Raw genomic sequence first — 24,242 nt, 5'->3', positions numbered from 1 at the left:
AAGGCCTAGGATCAAAGGAGTGGATGGAGAGTCAATGACAAGACATGAAATCTTCTCCCAATGCAAAGCCCCCAATTGTAACTGGAAAGGGTTGGTGGATTGGAGCACTAGATCTTGTGAGAGAGGCCGATTATCCACGGAAATCAGGCGGACTGGGCAATCTAGAGCATGAGTTTCCAGGGACAAAGAGGTAATCAGAGTCTTACCAATAAAATTCTCAGCGGCTCCAGAATCTACCAAGGCCAGCAGTTCATGAGCCCCTGTCCCAAAGTGAATGACAGCGGGTAAAAGAATACGATTGTCCCCCTGGGGAGATGAGAGCAGACCTAAGGTAACCTCCCAGCAATTACCTAGGTCCTGGAGTTTCCCGGACATGTAGGGCACAAACAGAGCATATGACCCTTGAGGCCATAATACAAGCAGAGTCCCATGTTATGCCCGCACATGTGTTCCTGGGCAGATAACCGGGTGGAGCCTAACTGCATAGGTTCTTCCTCAGATTTGGCACTGGAGGTGGAATAGTCAGGCGACAAGGGAGGTATATAGTTTGCCACAGCTGTAGTTTGTTCTTGTCTCCTCTCTCGTTGGTGGCGGTCAATTCTAATGGCTAGACTCATAGCCTCCTCCAGTGAGGCTGGGTAGGAGAAGTTGACCAGAGCATTCTTAATTGCATCTGAAAGGCCCATTCTAAACTGGCTGCGGAGAGCTGCATCATTCCAGCCAGATTCCGGGGCCCACCTGCGAAACTCTGAGCAATACATTTCAGCTGTGGTAGCTCCTTGCTTTAAGTTACGCAGGATTGATTCTGCAGTAGCAGCACGATCTGGATCATCATATACATCTTCCTCCAGGTCGTCTTCTTCCTTTCTTCTCCTCGGGCTGCTCCGCAAACATGATGGCATGATGGGAGGCTCCCGCTGTGTGACTCTTCTTCTCTTCTGACGGTTCTTAAATAACGGGGGGCGGGGCCACCTGGTGACCCCGCCCCCCTCTGATGCACGGGGACTTGATGGGGTCTTCCCTGTGGCATTCCCCGTGATGTCAGAGGGGGGCGGGGTTACGTAACAGGTGACCCTGCCCCCCTCTGACGTCAAGGGGAATGCCACAAGGAAGTCCCTGTCAAGTCCCCGTGCGTCAGAGGGGGGCGGGGTCACCGGGTGGCCCTGCCCCCCGTTATTTAAGAACTGTCAGAAGAGGAGAAGCGTCACACAGCGGGAGCCTCCCATCATGCCATCATGTATGCGGAGTGGCCCGAGGAGAAGAAGGGAAGAAGACGGCGCGGAGGAAGATGCTGGACGAGAACACCGGAGGAAGAACCAGAAGAAGAAGAAGATGGAGGAAGAAACCGAAGGAAGATAGAAGATAGAAGAAAGAAGATAGAAGATAGAAGAAAGAAGAAGCCTTTAAATAAAGGAATTGTCAAAAACTGTCTCTTGTCATTTTTAAAATTTTTGACACTTTTTTTGTGAAATGGTAGGGGTACTTTTGTACCCCCTTACCATTTCACACAGGGGGGAGGGCCAGGATCTGGGGTCCCCTTGTTAAAGGGGGCTTCCAGATTCGGATAAGACCCCCCCCGCAGACCCCCACAACCACTGGGCAAGGGTTGTGGGGATGAGGCCCTTGTCTCCATCAACACGGGGACAAGGTGTTTTGGGGGGCTACCCCAAAGCACCCTCCCAATGTTGAGGGCATGTGGCCTGGTACGGTTCAGGAGGGGGGGTACTCTCTCGTCCCCCCTCTTTTCCTGCGGCCTGCCAGGTTGCGTGCTTGGATAAGGGTCTGGTATGGATTTTTGGGGGGACCCCACGCCTTTTTTTTTTTTTTTTTCTCTTTACATTTTGGCATGGGGTTCCCCTTAAAATCCATACTCGATCTGAAGAGTCTGGTATAGATTTTGAGGGGGACCCCACGCCATTTTTTTTTTTTTAATTTTGGCCGGGGTTCCTCTTAATATCCATACCAGACCTGGAGGGCCTGGTATGGAATTTAGGGGAACCCCCCACGCCATTTTTTTTTTTTTTTAATTTTGGTTCGGGGTTCCCAAGTGGGGAATTCTCATGCCGTTTTTATCAATGAACTTTTATGTGTATTGTCGGACTGGCAATTCATTAATAGCCGCGATTTGTTTTAAATGACTTTTTTTTCCTTTGAAATGTCATTTTGCTGTCAGACTGTTCTAAACTCAGGAAACATGCGCCCCTTTACAGGCATACTATAGACAACCCCCAGGTATGAAATTTAAAGGAATATTACATTTTTATTGTTTCACTCAAAGCATTATTAAAATCACTGCTCCCGAAATCATCCGTTTTTAAAAAAAATTTTGGCATTGATACATGTCCCCTGGGGCAGGACCTGGGTCTCCAAACACTTTTTATGGCAAAGAACTTGCATATAAGCCTTCAGTGAGAACTTTGGATTTTGCAGGTTTGAGCCCCATTGACTTCCACTATTCCAGCATATGTGATCTGACAGGCATTATTGCCGCAATAGCGTTGCTTTCCATTTGCATTAGTGCTGACTTTCTGAGAGTTGAAGTCTTTCTGGCCTTTTTTGAGAGTTATTTTTTGGTACTGCAGGAGAATTTTTTGACACTATAGTAAATGACCCCCCATGTCTATCTTTTGCTTTAATGTTAGCATATTACTCAATTAATAGTTTATATTTTTCTATGTGCTGGAGAAGATTTTGAGAGATGATCCATTGTTGCTCTGCATATTTTTCGATTCTATAACTGTTATCTTCATTGATTGTTTGTTAATTTACACAAATTTATCATCTGGATAACAGATGTGTTATATACCCGATATATGGAACTCGTGCTCAATGCTCTCCTTTCTTCTTTTTTTGACGATGGAAGTGTCTTCATTTGTTTATTATAATAAAAGCTACCTTCTGCGTTGAGATGTTTACTCCTGTGGATCATCTCCCAAAATCATTTTAACAAACAAGTTTACAATTGATCTATTTAACTAATTTAGATTGTTACTTGTTATACATATTTTTATATCACTCCTTGTCCAGATATTGTATTTTTTGCTTTTTACTACTTCTCCCATTTCCACTATTCACTAAATATCTTTTTCAGTTATTATATTTGCCTATCTGGAGATGAGATATTATACGGTTTATCCCATATTGAGTTATGGATTATTTTTTCCCTCATGAATCTTTATGGTTCTCTATTTGTTCCTTTCATTTCAATATGGTTGTGGTCAATCCTCTTTTTCTAAACATTTTCATTTTTCCTACATATTCTGGATAAGGATTATTATACTCTATTAAATATTAAGTCTACTTGACATCTCTTGGTTCTTATGACAAACTACTTTCTTAGTACTAATTAGGTTATTATTTGACTTTGTTCCTTACTATACCCATGTTATTCACATTTCACTAATTATCTCATACATTTTATTTTTTATTTTTGGGAAACTTTTCTCATTATCTGTCCTTGAAACAAAAATTTTGCACACTCCTATTGATACTTTATTAAGCCAAATATTCCCGGTCTTATACTCTTTACCTCCTCTGGTATACATTATTTTTGTTTCAATAATTTTTATTGAAGATTTAAGTATAAGATTGAACAGTCATTGTCATAAATCACATGCGAATTGCAATACAATCGAGAAAATTACATAGCAGTACTCATTCGTCAATCGTGGTTAAAATAATAGTATTATGACAGGTATTGAAGGTAAGATAAAGTGTGTGGATTATTACCCCCATGTACCCCATATGGGCTCATGTTCTAACATGGGTGATTATGAGACCCTTCATTCCCCTTGGTGTAAAGATGTTTCAAAACGTAAATTATTTAACAACTTAGAATAACATTAACAGTTCTTACCAAAGGATGGTAATAATACAGAAGTGTAGATTGTAAAACTTTCAAGTGTAAGGTTGTGAATGGACCGGAATATGACTAGAGTACTTGTAGAACTTGAGTGTACTTATGAGAGTATTGTACTCGTAATGAACTGTATGTAACGCGTAACACAGAGATTAGTTAATAAGGTAGTTGAACCTAAAATAAAAAAAGAGGGGGGGTAGGAGGCAGGAAGAGTAGGGGAGGGAGGTAGAGAGCAGTGCGATATACTCAGTGAGTAGAGCAATGCGGATCGAGTATGTGTTAGTAATATCAGAAAATGATCAGGTAAGTCTTTGTGTGTACCAATTTGACCAGGGGTACCATAGATTGTGGATTTTTGAATATGAGGGTTTTCCCTTTGATATAATTTATTCATACGTGTAGTGGGAGTGAACCAGTGTTATGACTACTAGTCTGAAAGGTGGTGGTAGTAATTCAGTATTCAAGTTCAGTATTGCCAATTGTGGGGTGAGTTTGATGGGAAGGTGACAGATATCTTGTATAATGTATTCCACCTCTTTCCAGAGGGTTTTTAAGGCTGGGCATGACCATAGAATGTGGGGTAAGGTACCTATGTGGTTACATTCTCTCCAACACTTGGATGAGGATTGTGGATGGAATTTGACCATTCTTTGTTGTGTTAGGTACCATCTTAGGTGTATTTTATGCATCAATTCCCAAAGAGAGGTGCAGCTAGTGGATTTATAAATGGATTGTAGGGCCTTTTGCCATTGTTGTTCAGAGAACTGTATCTGTAAGTCTTTTTCCCAGTCTGTATATGGTTTAGATTTGTGGCTAAACCATATACAGACTTTGGTAGGTGTGTTGTTGGAGAAGTAGTAGTTCCATATTTTGAGTGGTATTTCTCCTTCTAATTGTGGGTGGGCTGTGACACATTGTTGAATCCTGGTGCAGTTAAAGAAATCTATGGAGGGTGTTTGGAATTGTGATTGGAGTTGGGTAAAGGATTTATGCAGTATCATAGACCTGAGTTCTGTGGTGTAGGTATTTTGGTCTGCTATCCATTTGGGAATATTCAAATCAGGTGACAGTATTTGTAAGGTTTGAATAGGTATTGGAATGCTTTTGGTAGGTAATTGGGACCATTTTACAGAGTGTAACATTGTCCAGGCTTTAACTGAAGCTTGTATGGTCGGTTAGTATAAACGAAGATTTGGATGTTTGGTTGTAGTGCTGAATAACCAGTATTTAAGGTTGGGCCCTGGAGTCATGGTGTTTTCAATGTTTCCCCATAGTGTGGTTGGGTGAGTGTTTACCCATTCCTTCATTTGAGACAGAATGGTGGCTAAATAGTAATCTTTAATATCTATGTACCCCAGGCCACCCGTCAGTTTGTGTTTGGTAGTTTTGAGATGACTACATCTAGGTTTCTTGCCTTGCCAAATGTAGTGGTGTATAATTGATTGTAGAGATTTGATGTATGAGTTAGTAAGTAGAATAGGTAGTGTGCGGAAAGTGTAGAGCAATCTAGGGAGTATGAGCATTTTAAAGGCAGCTAGTCTGCCAGCCCAAGAAAATTCAAACTTGGAAAGTTTGGAGGTTTCCTTAATAAGCATCTGTTTCGCTTCAATGTAGTTGCTGCTATAAAGATTTCTGGTGCATTTGGTGAGTGTAATTCCTAGATACGATATACCTGTGTCTGCCCATGGGTATGTATAGAAGTTACGTAGAAGGTTGCTAGTTATGGCATCTAAACCTAGGTCCAGAATATATGACTTATTTTCGTTGACCTTGCAATAAGAAATGGTACTAAATCTTTGTAACACAGATTGTATCGAAGCCAGGGAGGATAAAGGGTTGGTTACCATCATGATGACGTCGTCAGCAAACAGATTGATCTTGTGTTCTAATTTTCCAATTTTGAATCCTGTAATGGACTTGTTTAATCTAATATGTTCGGCCAGGGGTTCCATTATTAAGTTGAAGATGATGGGCGATAAGGGGCAGCCCTGACGAGTGCCATTAGAAATTGGAAATGGTTTAGATAGCATCTCAGAGGTATATACCTGGGCTGAAGGTTGCGAGTATAAAGCCATTATTGCAGAGAGAATATGGCCTTGGAGGCCGAATTTAAGGAGTGTAGCATGGAGATAGGTCCAATTGACTCTATCAAACGCCTTCTCTGCATTCAAAGATAGAAGCAGAGAAGGCGTTCGTTCAGACTCCGCATTGTGGATTATATTAATGATTCTACGGGTTGCATCAAATGTTTGCCTACCTTTTGTGAACCCGGATTGATCAGGGTGAATTAGTGATGGCATAATATTTACTAACCTGGTTGCTATGAGTTTGGCATAAATTTTGTGTCAATATTGAGAAGCGATATGGGTTTAAAGTTTTGCGGTGAGGTGGGATCCTTGCCTGGTTTCGGTAATGTAATGATTAAGGCATTCAACATTTCCTGTGGGAGAGAAGAGGAGGAGGCAGCGTCATTACACATTTGAGCCAAGAATGGGGCTAGAATGGTACTGAATTGTTTATAGTACTCCCCAGTGAGACCGTCTGGTCCAGGGGATTTATTAGATGGTAGGGATGTGATTGTATCTAAAACTTCCCTTGGAGAGAATGGAGCATTTAGCATTGTTAGTTGATCGGGGGATACTTTAGGGAGATTAATTTCTTTTAAAAAAATTTCTATATCTTCTAAGCAAGGTTGACTAGTAGTGGAGTCATTTTTCAGATTATAAAGTGTTTCATAATAATGACTAAACGCTTCTGCTATGGCTTGAGGATCTATCAGTTTTTGTCTTGTGGAGGGATGATAGAGGTGAGATATCTTGCTTTTAATATGATGACCTTTGAGTGCCATGGCTTTCCCTGCCTTATTCCCGGTGGAGTAGTGATTAGCCTTAAATCGTTTTTGGGCTCTATCATATGTTTCTAGTAGTAAGTTTCTTAATTCTTGTCTGAGAAGTACTAGTTTTTCTCTAAGGGCAGGATCGGGAGTAATTTGGTTTTGGGCTTCTGCTGTTTTAATTTGGGAGGTGATGGTGTCAAGACGCCGTGATCTCCTCCTTTTCTCTCTCTAGCTCCTATTTGGATAAGAATCCCTCTGATGACCGCTTTATGAGCGTTCCACAAAATAGTGTTACTCAATGTCGATCCCTGGTTTAGATAAAAAAATTCTTCTAAATGGTAACGGATAGTGGCTGAATGTTCGGGTGATTGAATAATTGAGGCATTGGCTCTCCATAGCTTCGTACGTGAGGAAGTAGGCAAAGATTCGATGTTTATAGACACTGGTGCATGGTCAGACCACGTTATCGTGTCTAAAGATGATTCAGAAATTTTGGGTAGAGTCCACTTGTCGACTAGGAAGTAGTCGATTCTTGTGTATGAATTGTGTCGATGGGAAAAGAAGGAGTAGTCCCTCTCAGTGGGATGGTGATATCTCCATACATCATATAAGTCATTGTTTCTTAGAAACTGTCCCATAGGTGAAGTAAGTCTATTTTTGCAAGAGGAGGCATCTAGGGAGTTATCCGGTACAATGTTGAAATCTCCGCAGATAATGAGGTTTCCTTGGTGGAATTTGGCGATTTTGGGTATCAGTTTAGAGAGGAATTTAATTTGTTTAGTGTTGGGCGCATACACCGTAACAATAGTGTATCTAGCATTGTCCAAGGTACAATCTGGGGCCAGATATCTGCCATCTTCATCAATCATACTGTTATGGAGCATAAAGTGGATTGTGTTTTTGATTGTAATCAGAACTCCATTTTTCTTAGTGGGGCCTGGAGCATAGTAGATATGGGGAAAGGATTTGTTATTGCAGTGCGGCATTGTAGATTTTTTAAAGTGCGTTTCTTGCACATAGATGATGTCACATGAAGATTTCTGGGCTGTGCGCCATAATGAAGCTCTTTTTACCGGATGGTTTAGCCCTTTGGGGTTTAGTGATAGGAATTTGGGCATCTTGATGGGGGGTATAAGATAGTATATGTGATAAGTTCTTACTCACAGTTAGTAGATAAGTTCTTCTACGTAGAAAGGTCTGTTGGTTGAGGTACTCGTGTCCTTTTTATTCTGCGTGCTCTCAGGGAAGAAGAGATGTGGGGTAAAGAAAACTTTAGGGTGAGGAGAAAATAAAATTTAGTAAGGAAAAAAGGGTAGACAAAAATACAAGAACTGACAGCAGTTAAGTAAAACTGGTACTGCTGTGTTGTTGTGGGGTGTAAGTTCGTGGATCAATTTGCAACGAGCAAGGCATCCGACCAGAGCTGTGGTAAAGTGGGTCATGTGGGAGCCCACTATTCAGGTATAGGTTAGTGCTTACCGGAATGACGGTTATCGGTGGAGTGTGGAGAGTTTTCTCTGCGGTTTAGTTGTGCTGATTTAGGCGGGTCGGGAATAATTCCCCATAGGTGGAGTAATTTGAGGCCTTCCTCCACTGTGGAGATGTTATGTTTGGTCCCATTCTTGGTGACTATGATCTTGGTAGGAAAACCCCATTGATAGGGGATTTTGTGGTTATTGAGTGGTTTGGCAATAGTGTTCAGTTGTCTCCTTAATTGATGAGTATGCTGTGAGAGATCAGCGTACAATTGGAGATTAGTGTACAGGGCAGGGAGCTGGTCCAGATGTCTCGATTTGAACAGAAGTTGGTCTTTAGCATGAAAAAAATGAATTCTCATCAGGATGTCATGTGGGACTTCGGCCGGGAGATGCAGGGGTTTAGGGAGGCGATGGATTCGATCGATTATAGTTTCCATGGGGGTGAGATCAGGCAGGAGTGTGGAAATCAATTTCCTGGCATATGCGTTTAGATCATGCGGTAGGACAGATTCAGGGACCCCTCTGATCTTGACATTATTACGGCGGGATCTGTCCTCGAGGTCCGCAATTTTGGTCCGCATCCATACTGTTCTTCTCGGGTATGATCATGGGCATCTACAAGATCATTGACCGTTTCAGTCATTTCCCCCATCTGTTTCTCAACAATGTGCATTTTATGCCCCATATGGTTCATTTGTGAGGAGAATTTGAGGAACATATTGGAGATGTCATTGTGAAGGGAGCTCTGAAGGGAGATGACCATCTCTTTCATTGTAGTGTCTAATACAGGCTGGTTTGTGGTAGGTAAGGCTGCTATGGGGGATGGATGATCTGGGGCTGCATCAGGCACAGGGCTCACCTCAGATACTGCAAAATCTGCATCCAGGCGCATCCGCACTTTTGCAGGGCTGTTGCCGGCCGAGGAAGCAGGGGATGGTGGTGAGGCATCAATAGAGTGAAGTTGTGGAGTTATTTGCAGATCATCCGCATCAGGGAGATCTGTATAGGCCGCCGAAGTTCCGCATTCAGGGCCGTGGGCGCCATCGTGGATTTTCGGCTGTGTGTAGTAATCTGTCAGCTTCTTAGGCTGGCGGTATTCTTTCCATTTGCGGTTCATACCGGGTAGTGTGGAAGAGTAATCCAGTGTTCTGGTGGCCTGAGCAGTCACTGGGGGTTACCAGAATAGCGGGGATGTCGATATATATTGGTGCAGGAGCTGTATAACTACACATCCATCTTGCTCGGCAGTTGGCCATGCCCCCTGTATACATTACTTTTGACAGTGACTAGCGGGTAACACCTCATTGATTGAGAAAACCCTTAATCTTGTCCACACACAGTGGTACCTGACATTATTCAGGTATTCAATTTATAGAAATCACTCTCCATACCACTGACACTGTCCGGCCTCACCAGTTTTCCCCTTACATTGTTATACACTCATTGTGTAACCCTTTAACACCATTCCATAAACTGATTATTTATTGGCTCCCTGTACCTTTTATCTCACCCCGTACACTTTTGCTTTATTTTCACTAAACCTCCTTCTTTATAGCATAATTAGCTCCCTTTATTCTTTTTCCCTATCCTCCCCCTCCATCGAATCCTGACTACTCTAACATACAAATTACCTGGTCTTCGACATAATATTATTACACAAAATGGGCCTACCATTTCCTAAGACAATCTTGCCCACTACTAAAATCATCTCCTTAAATATCAGAGGTCTTAACATCCCGGAAAAACGTTCACAACTACTTTCCTCAATACATAAAAACAAGGTAGATATAATATTTTTACAAGAGACGCACTTCAAAACAGATTTCATTCCAAAACTCTCTAATGCATGATACCCGATCTCCATACATGCCACCAACCCGACCTCGAAATCTAAAGGAGTATCAATCTTGTTTTCGAAACATTGCCCATTTCAAATTTCAGACACATGTATATATCTGAATGGTCATCACCTCTTTTTGAATGGTTCCCTTCATGGAAAACCAATAACTTTGGCAAACATATATGTACCTAACTCTAAACAAGATCAGTTCTTTAGATTGACATTACGAATACTCTCCAATTTTCAAGAAGGTATCCTGATTTTAGGTGATAATTTCAATGTTCCCCTTAGTCCCCTTCAAGTTACTTCTACTGGTACCTCATCTATACAATACAAAGCATTACCCTCTATTAAAATTCAACTTCAGAATTTATCACTACATGATGCTTGGCGTACACTATATCCCACAATGAAAGATTATACATTCTATTCTGCCCCTCATAAACGTTATTCTAGACTTGATTACCTTTTTATTTCACAAAGAGACCTGACTTTTCTCACTTCCACTACTATAGATCCTATGTTTTTATCGGATCACCATCCTATCTTCATTTCCATAACATTTCCAGACGTCACACCATGCTCCTCAATATAGCACTTAGATCCATCCCTTCTTACGGATAACAATATAGCACCTGAAATTAACAAACGATTAAGCCAATACTTCACTGAAAATTCTTCACCAGACATATCACCAATGACGTGCTGGGAAGCGTACAAATGCACAATTATGCCGCGTACACACGACCGGTTTTGCCGTCAGAATAAACTCTGAAGGTTTCTCTGACGGAACTCCGACGGAATTCCATGCAAGCGGTCTTGCCTACACACGGTCAACCCAAAGTCCGACCGTCCAGAACACGGTGATGTACAGCACGTACGACGGGACTCGAAAAAGGAAGTTCAATAGCCAGTAGCCAATAGCTTCCTTCTTGTACTTGATTCAGAGCAAGTGTCATTTTTGGTCCGTAAGAACAGCATACAGATGAGCGGTTTTCCCGATAGGAACTGGTTCCGTCGGAAATATTTAGAACATGTTCTATTTCTAGGTCTGTCAGAATTTTCGAAAAAAAAGTCTGATGAGGCACACACATGATCGGAATAGACGATGAAAAGCTTCCGTCAGACTTTTTCTGTCAGACATTCTGCTCGTGTGTATGCGACTTTAGAGGATACTTAATCGCTATCTCCATTAAACGTAAAAGAGAAAGACAGTCCTACATTAACCACTTCAGCCCCGGAAGGATTTACCCCCTTCCTGACCAGAGCGTTTTTTGCGATTCAGCACTGCGTCGCTTTAACTGACAATTGCGCGGTCATGCGACATGGCTCCCAAACAAAATTGACGTCCTTTTTTTCCCACAAATAGAGCTTTCTTTTGGTGGTATTTGATCGCCTCTGCGATTTTTATTTTTTGCGCTATAAACAAAATAAGAGCGACAATTTTGAAAAAAATGCATTATTTTTTACATTTTGCTATAAAAAATATCCCCCAAAAATATATAAAAAAAACATTTTTTTTCTTCAGTTTAGGCCGATCGTATTCTTCTACATATTTTTGGTAAAAAAAATCGCAATAAGCGTTTATTAATTGGTTTGTGCAAACGTTATAGTGTTTACTAAATAGGGGATAGTTTTATGGCATTTTTATTAATATTTTTTTTTTACTAGTAATGGCGGCGATCAGCGATTTTTATTGTGACTGCGACGTTATGGCGGACATGTCGGACATTTTTGACACATTTTTGGGACCATTGTCATTTATACAGCGATCAGTGCGATTAAAAATGCATTGATTCCTCTGTAAATGACACTGGCAGTGAAGGGGTTAACCACTAGGGGGCGGGGAGGGGTTAAGTGTGTCCTAGGGAGTGATTACTAACTGTAGGGGGATGGGCTGTGTGGGTGACGTCACTGATCTCTGCTCCGATGACAGGGAGCAGAGATCGAGTGACACTTGTCACTAGGCAGAACGGGGAGATGCTGTTTACAATGGCATCTCCCCGTTCATCCGCTCCGTGAGGCGATCGCGCACGCACGCACGGGCACGGCGGGAAATTCAAATGGACGTACAGGTATGCCCATTTGCCCAGCCGTACCGTTCTGCCGACGTACATCGGCGTGCGCCGGTCGGCAAGCGGTTAACCCCCTCAATACAGGGCACTTTCACCGCCTTCCTGCCCAAGCCATTTTTCAGCTTTCAGCGCTGTCACACTTTGAATGACAATTGTGCGGTCATGCTACACTGCACCCTAATGAAATTTTTATAATTTTTTCCCCACAAATAGAGCTTTCTTTTGGTGGTATTTGATCACCTCTGTGGTTTTTATTTATTGCGCTATAAACAAAAGAAGAGGGACAAGTTTGAAAAAACACAATATTTTTTACTTTTTGCTATAATAAATATCCAATTTATTTTTTTTAAAAAACACATTTTTTCCTCAGTTTAGGCCGATATGTATTCTTCTACATATTTTTGGTAAAAAAAAATCACAATAAGCATATATTGATTGGTTTGCGCAAAAGTTATAGCGTCTACAAAATAGGGGATAGATTTATAGCATTTTTATTATTTTATTTTTTTACTAGTCATGGCGGCGATCTGCTATTTTTATTGTGCCTGCAATATTGAGGCGGACATATCGGACACTTTTGACACATTTTTGGGACCATTCACATTTATACAGCGATCCGTGCTATAAAAATGTATTGATTACTGTGTAAATGTGACTGGCAGGGAAGGGGTTAACACTAGGGGGTGATCAAGGGCTTAATGTGTGTCCTAGGGAGGTGATTCTAACTGTGGGGGGAGGGGACTGACTGGAGGAGGTGACCGATCGGTGTCCCTATGTACAAGAGACACACCATCGGTCTCCTCTCCTCTGACAGGAAGTGGATCTGTGTGTTTACACACACAGATCCACGGTCCTGCTCGGTTGCTGGGCAATCACGGGTGCCCGGCGGACATCGCGGCCGCCGGGCACGCGCTTCGGGTTCCCAGTGATGCGGCGGGTGCACGTGAGCGCCCTCTAGTGCTCGGGAAGGTGATCACGTCATATGACGTCCGACCAAAATGAGAGCTGCCTCGTCCCACTGTCATATGACAGTGGGCAGGCAGCTAGTGGTTAATAAACTAACAACTCACATCCAAACTTTGGAAAGGGTACATAAATCTACACAAGCAATATCATCCTTACATGAACTTGTTCAAGTTAGGAAAGAACTATTAGAAGAACTAGACAAAAAATCTAAACGGAATTATGTTGTATCTAAAAAAAAGCAGGAAAATTGTTAGTCAACGTTATAAGAAAGCACGTACAATTATCCATTCTATAAACGATTCAACAGGACACAAATTGGTTACTAATGATGATATTGCTAACAAATTTGTGGCCTATTACACCCATCTCTACTATCTAGCACATTTCAATACTCAATCTGGAAAAAGTGCCCACATTCAAATTTTCAATTAATTCCTATCGAAACATACCCCTAAACGACTTTCTGATCAGGAAGCAAATGAACTGGCTCATCCTATATCTCCTGAAGAGGTCCATAGTGCTCTTAAACAATTGAAACCTGGTAAAAGTCCTGGTCCTGATGGATTAACATCTGGCTATTTTAAATCCTTTCAGGAAATACTTCGCCCACATTTTCTAATGGATTTTAACTCATTATCTCCAGATAACCCTCCACCCCGAGATCTCCTTACAGCTCATATAACGGTTATTCCGAAACCTAACAAAGACTCTTCCTTGGTAACTCATTATCAACCTTTATCTCTTTATTGAATGTAGACCTCAAACTTTATGCCAAAATTTTAGCTAATTGTCTTCTGCCCCTTTTACCCAAACTAATTTCAAAGGATCAGGTGGGTTTCATACCTGGTAGGGAAGCGAAAGACAATACCACTAAGGCTATTAATCTAAATAGATGGTTGACATCCACCCATCAATGTGGTTTTTTTCTATCCCTGGATGCGGAGAAGGCGTTCGATAGAGTGGCCGGGGACCATATGCTAAAATCCCTTAAAATGCTCGGCTTGCCTGACCGTGTGTTACGGCAAAGGTCAGGAGGGTCAGCAAGGGTCAGGATTAATGGCCACCTAACGAACGCCTTCCTGATCTCAAATGGTACTCATCAGGGTTGCCCCCTATCTCCTCTAATTTTTGTTCTCACCCTTGAACCTTTACTTCAACATTTAAGATCTAACCCTGACATCAAGGGTATCACCATTGATCAACACACCTACAAACTAGCGGCCTTCGCCGATGACATTCTTTATTTCTCACAGAACCTCACATTACTATTCCAAATATTTCTCAAAGATTTTGATATGTTCAGGAATTTGACTAATTTTCAAATTAATTTTAACAAATCAGAGGCACTGAACGTTTCTGTAAAACATGATGAGATTTCTCATTGCCAAGCAAATTTCCATTTCAAATGGAGTAAAGCATCGATCACTTATCTAGGTATCCAATTACCCACTTATTTATCTGAACTCTATTCTAAAAATTACATCCCCATTTTTCATAACATCCAAAAAGATTTGAAGTCATGGTCTACAGGTATCTTCTCCTGGTTTGGTAGAGCATCTATAATCAAAAGGAATATCCTCCCGTGAATTCGTAATATCCTACAAACAGTTCCCTCAAAATTTACATTTATGTGGGGCAAGGCAAAACCTAGATTGAGCCATGAAAAACTAATCATACCTAAAATGAAGGGGGGTATAGGATTTCCAGATATAACCAAATATTACTGGGCCTGCAAGTTGGCAAGAATTGTAGATTGGAATGTTCATTTCTCTACCAAAGATTATGTAAGCATTGAACGTTCCTTTTCTTTCATACCTCTACACCAATTACCTTGGATTAATCCTACTCGCATTCTGCAAAATTGTAAACAACATCCTCTAATTGGTAACACTTTACAAATATTTCATAAGGCCTGTCAAAAATTTCAAATTTCCTCTACCCCAGGACCACTTACACCCATTCATAACAACCCAGATTTCCCGCCAGGCCTTTCGGAATCATTCCTTGCAAAATCTTGGCCTCATGTCAATATGAGAGCTGCACAATTTTTTTCGAAACACTTCCTTCATGAGTTTGACAGATTTATCTTCACTGAACTCAGACCACCCTTTCCATTTTGGTCATACTTCCAAATTAGGCATTTCTTGAATAATCCTCTGACTCCTGAAGCTCATGCTAGACAATATACTTCTTTTGAATCCATATGCACAAGAATGGAACCACAGAAACATATTATTTCTGAACTGTACTCCCTTCTCTTCTCGTGCCACAATCCTAAATCCAATATTGCGAGTCAGTGTTGGGAAAGGGATCTTTCTATTGACCTAACGGAAGAGGATTGGAGTAGGGTTTATTCTTATAAACAGTAAAAAATACCGCACTGATAAATTAAATTAACAAAAAGCAGCAGCATACAGTGCGATAACACAAAAAGTCTATGACTTAAAATTAAGTCCACAACAATTGACACAAAAAGACAAAAAAGTGTCCATTGAAAACATGAAGGGTCATAATAACACCGCAGTGTGCACACACAAGTAAAGTGCCCGACCACCATAGCTGTAGATTGAGCTTACCGGACGGCAAGCTTAAAAGGCAAGTGGCTATAGCCCACCAAGGCCTCTAAGCTTGCTGATGACCACAATAGGAACAGTATTCGGATGGTGAAGATCACTCCCTAGGACCCGCGTCCGGCATCCATATACTCAGTAAATTGCCCAGAAGAAAAAAGAAAATTAGGAGGCGATAACATTGCATGTAAAAGAGCCGGCCGGCATACACAAAAACGGAGCCCGTCCTCCGATCGCGTGGTGACGTCACTACTTGCCTTCCTCCAGACGCTGGGCTATAGCCACTTGCCTTTTAAGCTTGCCATCCGGTAAGCTCAATCTACAGCTACGGTGGTCGGGCACTTTACTTGTGTGTGCACACTGCGGTGTTACTATGACCCTTTATATTTTCAATGGACTTTTTTTGTCTTTTTGTGTCAATTGTTGTGGACTTAATTTTAAGCGCAGCTTTCCCTATTTCATAGGGCTTATTCTTACATTCATAAAGGTTCTATGAATGTGTCTGTACAAGAGAATGGTTTCAAGATTTTTTCGAGATGGTACAAAACTCCACTCAGATTACATAAAATTTCCCCCTCAATACGACCTAACTGTTAGAGATATGGAGATACAGATGGTTCTTTACTACATATAATGTGGTCTTGGCCTAGTATTCAACCCTTCTGGAAGGAAATTCATCATCTAACTACTCATATTTCTACAATTCCAATAGACTTTACCCCAACACAAATGCTTTTACATCATTCTCACATCCCAAAATACCGTTACCATAAGTCTATAGCTTTGCATTTACTCAATGCAGCTAAAATGTGCATTCCAGCTCTTTGGAAAGATGCTACTCCCCCTATTATTAAGGATTGGTTTAATCTCATAAATAGAGTGGCAGATATGGAAGAATTGATCCATCAAGCCAGGGATATGTCTCAGAAATTCCAGAAAACATGGGCGTGTTGGCGCCTCTTTCAAATATTGTCTGAATTCAAACAATTAATCTCCAGGTAATCTTTCAACTTTTAGGCCAGGTAGACGGAGGAAGAAGAAATGGCTCCTTCTCCTCATTTCTCTTTCATTACCCTTACTTATCCTTCACTAAAATATAGTTATATTCATAATAAGGTTGTCACTACAAGACATCTTTAAGTGCTTCTATCAACCCCTTTCTATTCCCCTTAGAAATAGATTTTTCTTCTTAAGCTTAGATTTCCCCCCCGTTATACCCTTTGATTATGCTTTACTTTTTATTTTTTTTATATCTCCTTATTCATAGAACTAATTTTTCCACTTTGCAGTTGAGACACATATATGCTCTCGGATTAGTAAGGATTTGCTAGAGGTCTGGAGACCGCAATCCTTTGAGTTCTTTACAATATTTACCATATGTGTCCCTTCATTGTTAAGATTACATCTAAGCCAACCTATCCCAAACTTTCATATAATTTAGAGTTATTTAGTTTCTTCTATTAACCACTTGCCGACCGCCTAACGCAGATATACTGCGGCAGAATGGCACGGGCAGGCAAAATCACGTACCTGCTACGTGATTGCCTTCCCGCGGGCGGGGGGTCCGATCGGACCCCCCCCGGTGCCCGAGGCGGTCGGCTTTGGTCTGGGAGCGATCAGAGGTGAGAGGGAGACCATCCATTCGTGCCCCCCCCACGATTGCTCCCAGCCAATGAGAATCATTCCTCTGCTGCTGTATGCTAAACAGCAGCAGAGGAAATGATGTCATCTCTCCTCGGCTCGTTATTTTCCGTTCCGGCGCCGAGGAGAGAGGACTGGAATGTGAGTGCACAACACAACACACTCAGTAGAACATGCCAGGCAAACTTTACACCCCCCATCACCCCCCGATCCCCCCCTGATCACCCCCCAATCACCCCTCCCACCCCCCCTGTCACACTGACACCAAGCAGTTTTTTTTTTCTGATTACTGCATGGTGTCAGTTTGTGACAGTTAGTGTGGTAGGGCAGTTAGTGTTAGCCCCCTGTAGGTCTAGGGTACCCTTCTAACCCCCCCTAATAAAGTTTTAACCCCTTGATCACCCCCCATTGCCAGTGTCACTAAGCGATCATTTTTCTAATCGCTGTATTAGTGTCGCTGGTGACGCTAGTTAGGGAGGTAAATATTTAGGTTTGTTTTATAGCATCAGGGACCCCCATATACTATCTAATAAATGTTTTAACCCCTTGATTGCCCCCTAGTTAACCCTTTCACCAGTGATCACCGTATAACTGTTACGGGTGACGCTGGTTAGTTCGTTTATTTTTTATAGTGTAAGGGCACCCGCCGTTTATTACCGAATAAAGGTTTAGCCCCCTGATCGCGCGGCGGTGATATGCGTCACCCCAGGCAGCGTCAGATTAGTGCCAGTACCGCTAACATCCATGCACGCAGCATACGCCTCCCTTAGTGGTATAGTATCTGAACTGATCAATATCTGATCAGATCAGATCTATACTAGCGTCCCCAGCAGTTTAGGGTTCCCAAAAACGCAGTATTAGCGGGATCAGCCCAGATACCTGCTAGCACCTGTGTTTTGCCCCTCCGCCCAGCCTAGCCCAGCCCACTCAAGTGCAGTATCAATCAATCACTGACACTTACAAAACACTAAAAGCATAACTGCAGCGTTCACGGAGTCAGGCCTGATCCCTGCGATCGCTAACAGTTTTTTTGGTAGCATTTTGGTGAACTGGCAAGCACCAGCCCCAGGCAGCGTCAGGTTAGTGCCAGTACCGCTAACACCCACGCACACACTGTACACCTCCCTTAGTGGTATAGTATCTGAACAGATCAATATCTGATCCGATCAGATCTATACTATCGTCCCCAGCAGTTTAGGGTTCCCAAAAACGCAGTGTTAGAGGGATCAGCCCAGATACCTGCTAGCACCTGCGTTTTGCCCCTCCGCCCGGCCCAGCCCACCCAAGTGCAGTATCGATCGATCACTGTCACTTACAAAACACTAAACGCATAACTGCAGCGTTTGCAGAGTCAGGCCTGATCCCTGCGATCGCTAACAGTTTTTTGTTAGCGTTTTGGTGCACTGGCAAGCACCAGCCCCAAGCAGCATCAGGTTAGCGCCAGTACCGCTAACACCCACGCACGCACCGTACACCTCCCTTAGTGGTATAGTATCTGAACGGATCAATATCTGATCAGATCTATACTAGCGTTCCCAGCAGTTTAGGGTTCCCAAAAACGCAGTGTTAGCGGAATCAGCCCAGATACCTGCTAGCACCTGTGTTTTGCCCCTCCACCTGGCCCAGCCCACCTAAGAGCAGTATCGATCGATCACTGTCACTTACAAACAACTAAACACATAACTGCAGCGTTTGCAGAGTCAGGCCTGATCCCTGCGATCGCTAACAGTTTTTTTGGTAGCATTTTGGTGAACTGGCAAGCACCAGTGGCCTAGTACACCCCGGTCGTAGTTAAACCAGCACTGCAGTAACACTTGGTGACGTGGCGAGTCCCATAAGTGCAGTTCAAGCTGGTGAGGTGGCAAGCACAAGTAGTGTCCTGCTGCCACCAAGAAGAAGACAAACACAGACCCGTTGTGCCCATAATGCCCTTCCTGCTGCATTCGCCAATCCTAATAATTGGGAACCCACCGCTTCTGCAGCGCCCGTACTTCCCCCATTCACATCCCCAACCAAATGCAGTTGGCTGCATGAGAGGCATTTTTATGTCCTCCCGAGTACCCCTACCCAGCGAACCCCCCCAAAAGATGTTGTGTCTGCAGCAAGTGCGGATGTAGGCGTGACTCCCTCCTGTCCTAACAATCCTGGTCTTTACATTGGTGAATGTTTTGAATGCTACCATGCACTAATTGCATATTAGCGTAGGGTACAGCATTGCACAGACTAGGCACACTTTCACAGGGTCTCCCAAGATGCCATCACATTTTGAGAGACCCGAACCTGGAACCGTTACAGTTATAAAAGTCACAGTTACAAAAAAAGTGTAAAAAAAAAACACAAAAAAATATATAAAATAAAAAAAATAGTTGTTGTTTCATTGTTCTCTCTCTCTCTATTCTCTCTCTATTGTTCTTCTCTTTTTTACTGTATTCTATTCTGCAATGTTTTATTGTTATTATGTTTTATCAGGTTTGCTTTTCAGGTATGCAATTTTTTATACTTTACCGTTTACTGTGTTTTATTGTTAACCATTTTTTTGTCTTCAGGTACGCCATTCACGACTTTGAGTAGTTATACCAGAATGATGCCTGCAGGTTTAGGTATCATTTTGGTATCATTCTTTTCAGCCAGCAGTCGGCTTTCATGTAAAAGCAATCCTAGCGGCTAATTAGCCTCTTTTACAAGCAGTGGGAGGGAATGACCCCCCACCGTCTTCCGTGTTTTTCTCTGGCTCTCCTGTCTCAACAGGGAACCTGAGAATGCAGCCGGTGATTCAGCCAGCTGACCATAGAGCTGATCAGAGACCAGAGTGGCTCCAAACATCTTTATGGCCTAAGAAACCGGAAGCTACGAGCATTTCATGACTTAGATTTCGCCGGATGTAAACAGCGCCATTGGGAAATTGGGAAAGCATTTTATCACACTGATCTTGGTGTGGTCAGATGCTTTGAGGGCAGAAGAGAGATCTAGGGTCTAATAGACCCCAATTTTTTCAAAAAAGATTACCTGTCACTACCTATTGCTATCATAGGGGATATTTACATTCCCTGGGATAACAATAAAAATGATTAAAAAAAATGAAAATGAAAGGAACAGTTTAAAAATAAGATAAAAAAGCAAAAATAAATAAATAAATAAATAAAAAAAAAAGCACCCCTGTCCCCCCCTGCTCTCGCGCAAGCATCAAGCATCAGTCTGGCATCAAATGTAAACAGCAATTGCACCATGCATGTGAGGTATCACCACGAAGGTCAGATCGAGGGTAGTAATTTTAGCAGTAGACCTCCTCTGTAAATCTAAAGTGGTAACCTGTAAAGGCTTTTAAAGGCTTTTAAAAATGTATTTATTTTGTTGCCACTGCACGTTTGTGTGCAATTTTAAAGCATGTCATGTTTGGTATCCATGTACTCGGCCTAAGATCATCTTTTTTATTTCATCAAACATTTTGGCAATATAGTGTGTTTTATTGCATTAAAATTTTAAAAAGTGCGTTTTTTTCCCCAAAAAATGCGTTTGAAAAATCACTGCTCAAATACTGTGTGAAAAAAAAAATGAAACACCCACCATTTTAATCTGTAGGGCATTTGCTTTAAAAAAAATATATAATGTTTGGGGGGTTCAAAGTAATTTTCTTGCAAAAAAAAATAATTTTTTCATGTAAACAAAAAGTGTCAGAAAGGGCTTTGTCTTCAAGTGGTTAGAAGAGTGGGTGATGTGTGACATAAGCTTCTAAATGTTGTGCATAAAATGCCAGGACAGTTCAAAACCCCCCAAATTACCCCATTTTGGAAAGTAGACACCACAAGCTATTTGCTGAGAGGCATGTCGAGTCCATGGAATATTTTATATTGTGACACAAGTTGCGGGAAAAAGACAATTTTTTTTTTTTTGCACAAAGTTGTCACTAAATGATATATTGCTCAAACATGCCATGGGAATATGTGAAATTACACCCCAAAATACATTCTGTTGCTTCTCCTGAGTACAAGGATACCACATGTGTGAGACTTTTTGGGAGCCTAGCTGCGCACGGGACCCCGAAAAACAAGCACCGCCTTCAGGCTTTCTAAGGGTGTAAATTTTTGATTTCACTCTTCACTGCCTATCACAGTTTCGGAGGCCATGGAATGCCCAGGTGGCACAAACCCCCCAAATGACCCTATTTTGGAAAATAGACACCCCAAGCTATTTGCTGAGAGGTATAGTGAGTATTGTTTTGAAAATTGAAAAAAGAAAAAAAAACATTTTTTTCTTGCCTGTCTTCATTTTCAAAAACAAATGAGAGCTGCAAAATACTCACCATGCCTCTCAGCAAATAGCTTGGGGTGTCTACCTTCCAAAATGGGGTCATTTGGGGGGGTTTGTGCCACCTGGGCATTCCATTGCCTCCGAAACTGTGATAGGCAGTGAAGAGTGAAATCAAAAATTTACACCCTTAGAAATCCTGAAGGCGGTGATTGGTTTTTGGGGCCCCGTATGCGGTTAGGCTCCCAAAAAGTCCCACACATGTGGTATCCCCATACTCAGGAGAAGCAGCTAAATGTATTTTGTGGTGAAATTCCACATATGCCCATGGCCTGTGTGAGCAATATATCATTTAGTGACAACTTTGTGCAAAAAAAAAGTGTCACTTTCCGCAACTTGTGTCAAAATATAAAATATTCCATGGACTCAACATGCCTCTCAGCAAATAGCTTGGGGTGTCTACTTTCCAAAATGGCATCATTTGGGGGGGTTTTGTGCCATCTGTACATTTTATGGCCTTCAAAACTGTGATAGGTAGTGAGGAGTGAAATCAAAAATTTACGCCCTTAGAAATCCTGAAGGCGGTGATTGTTTTTCTGGGCCGCATACGCGGCTAGGCTCACAAAAAGTCCCACACATGTGGTATCCCCGTACTCAGAAGAAGCAGCTGAATGTATTTTGGGGTGCAATTCCACATATGCCCATGGCCTGTGTGAGCAATATATCATTTAGTGACAACTTTTTGTAATTTTTTTTTTCGTCATTATTCAATCACTTGGGACAAAAAAATTAATATTCAATGGGCTCAACATGCCTCTTAGCAATTTCCTTGGGGTGTCTACTTTCCAAAATGGGGTCATTTGGGGGGGGTTTGTACTGCTCTGCCATTTTAGCACCTCAAGAAATGACATAGGCAGTCATAAACTAAAAGCTGTGTAAATTATAGAAAATGTACCCTAGTTTGTAGACTCTATAACTTTCGCGCAAACCAATAAATATATACGCTTATTGACATTTTTTTTACCAAAGGCATATGGCCGAATACATTTTGGCCTAAATGTATGACTAAAATTGAGTTTATTGGATTTTTTTTATAACAAAAAGTAGAAAATGTCATTTTTTTTCAAAATTTTCGGTCTTTTTCTGTTTATAGCGCAAAAAATAAAAACCGCAGAGGTGATCAAATAACATCAAAAGACAGCTCTTTGTGGGAAGAAAAGGACACAAATTTCGTTTGGGTACAGTATTGCATGACCGCGCAATTAGCAGTTAAAGCGGCGCAGTGCCAAATTGTAAAAAGTGCTCTGGTCAGGAAGGGGGTAAATCCTTCCGGGGCTGAAGTGGTTAAACACAAAATTACATTATTTAATTTGTCTGATTTAAAGTATTTCATATAACTTACTTGTGAATGATTTTCGCAGCTCATTTAGATTGCGCGATTTGTTGTATAAAAGGTAAAGGTGAAAATACTAATTTTGCTTTCAATTATTACTATCTCAACTTTATTATCCATAATCTTATCTATTATAAGCTTTTTATAAGCATACTTTGATTGTTTAGATTTATCTTCTGAAAAGTTGTATACTTATTGTATTATTATATGATCTTGTATTACTGTATACTTACTATTCAATATACAATAAAAATTTATTGAAACAATTTTTCCACAACTGTGTGACAAACTGTAATTTATTTGTTCCTCATAAATGTCAGTTTTGCTGCAGCAGGTTCTATACATGGTGCAAATGCGCCACTTTACAGGCAGACTAAGGGGACCCTCAGGCACTACAGTTAAAGGAATTTTTCATTTTATTGTTTCATATTAAACATCATTAAAATCAATGCTCCTTTAAAAACAATATTTTTTTAAAGGAAAATTTTACATTGGTACATGTCCCCCAGGGCCCCCAATACCCTTTTTACGACCACTAACTTGCATATAAGCCTTCAAAATGGGCATTTTTAATTTTTCAAGTGCAGGTCCCATAGACTTTAATAGGGTTTGTGGTTTGGGTCTGAACTTTTCAATGTTCGAGAGTTCTGGCGTGAACCAAACCGGGTGGTGTGCAGCCCATCTCTAATGTTGATAAATGTAAAGTTATGCACTTGGGGGCTACAAACATGCACACATCTTGCATACTAGGAGGAGAGCAGCTTGGGGAGTCAATAGTGGAGAATGATATGGGTAGTTTTGGTAGATCATAGGCTTAATAATAGCATTCAATGCAAAGCTGCAGTTTCCAAAGCGTGCAAAATCCTTTCTTGTATTAAGAGAGGCATGGATTGCAGATAGATAGACATCATTTTTCCCATGTACAAATCATTAGTAAGGCCAAATCTGGAATATGCAGTTCAGTTTTGGGCACCAGTTTATAAATAGGTTCTTGAGGAACTAGAGAAAGTCCAGAGAAGGGCAACCAAATTGATAAAAGGCATGGGGGAGCTCAGCTATGAGGAACGGTTTGTTAAACTGAATTTATTCTTTTTTGAGAAAAGGAGATTAAGGGGGGATATGATCAACATGTATAAATATATAAGTAGTCCATATAGTGAACTTGGTGTTGAGATTCACTTTAAGGTTATCACCAAGAACAAGTAAGCACTCTTAATATCTGGAGGAAAAGGGATTTCATCTCCAAATGCAGAAAGGCTTCTTCACAGTAAGAGCTGTGAACATGTGGAATAGACTCCCTCAAGAGATTGTTCTGGCCAGCTCAGTAGATTGTTTTAAC

The sequence above is a fragment of the Aquarana catesbeiana genome, linkage group LG05, assembly GCF_042186555.1.
Source record: "Aquarana catesbeiana isolate 2022-GZ linkage group LG05, ASM4218655v1, whole genome shotgun sequence".
NCBI lineage: Eukaryota > Metazoa > Chordata > Amphibia > Anura > Ranidae > Aquarana > Aquarana catesbeiana.
Note: the sequence above shows the minus strand (reverse complement) of the source record.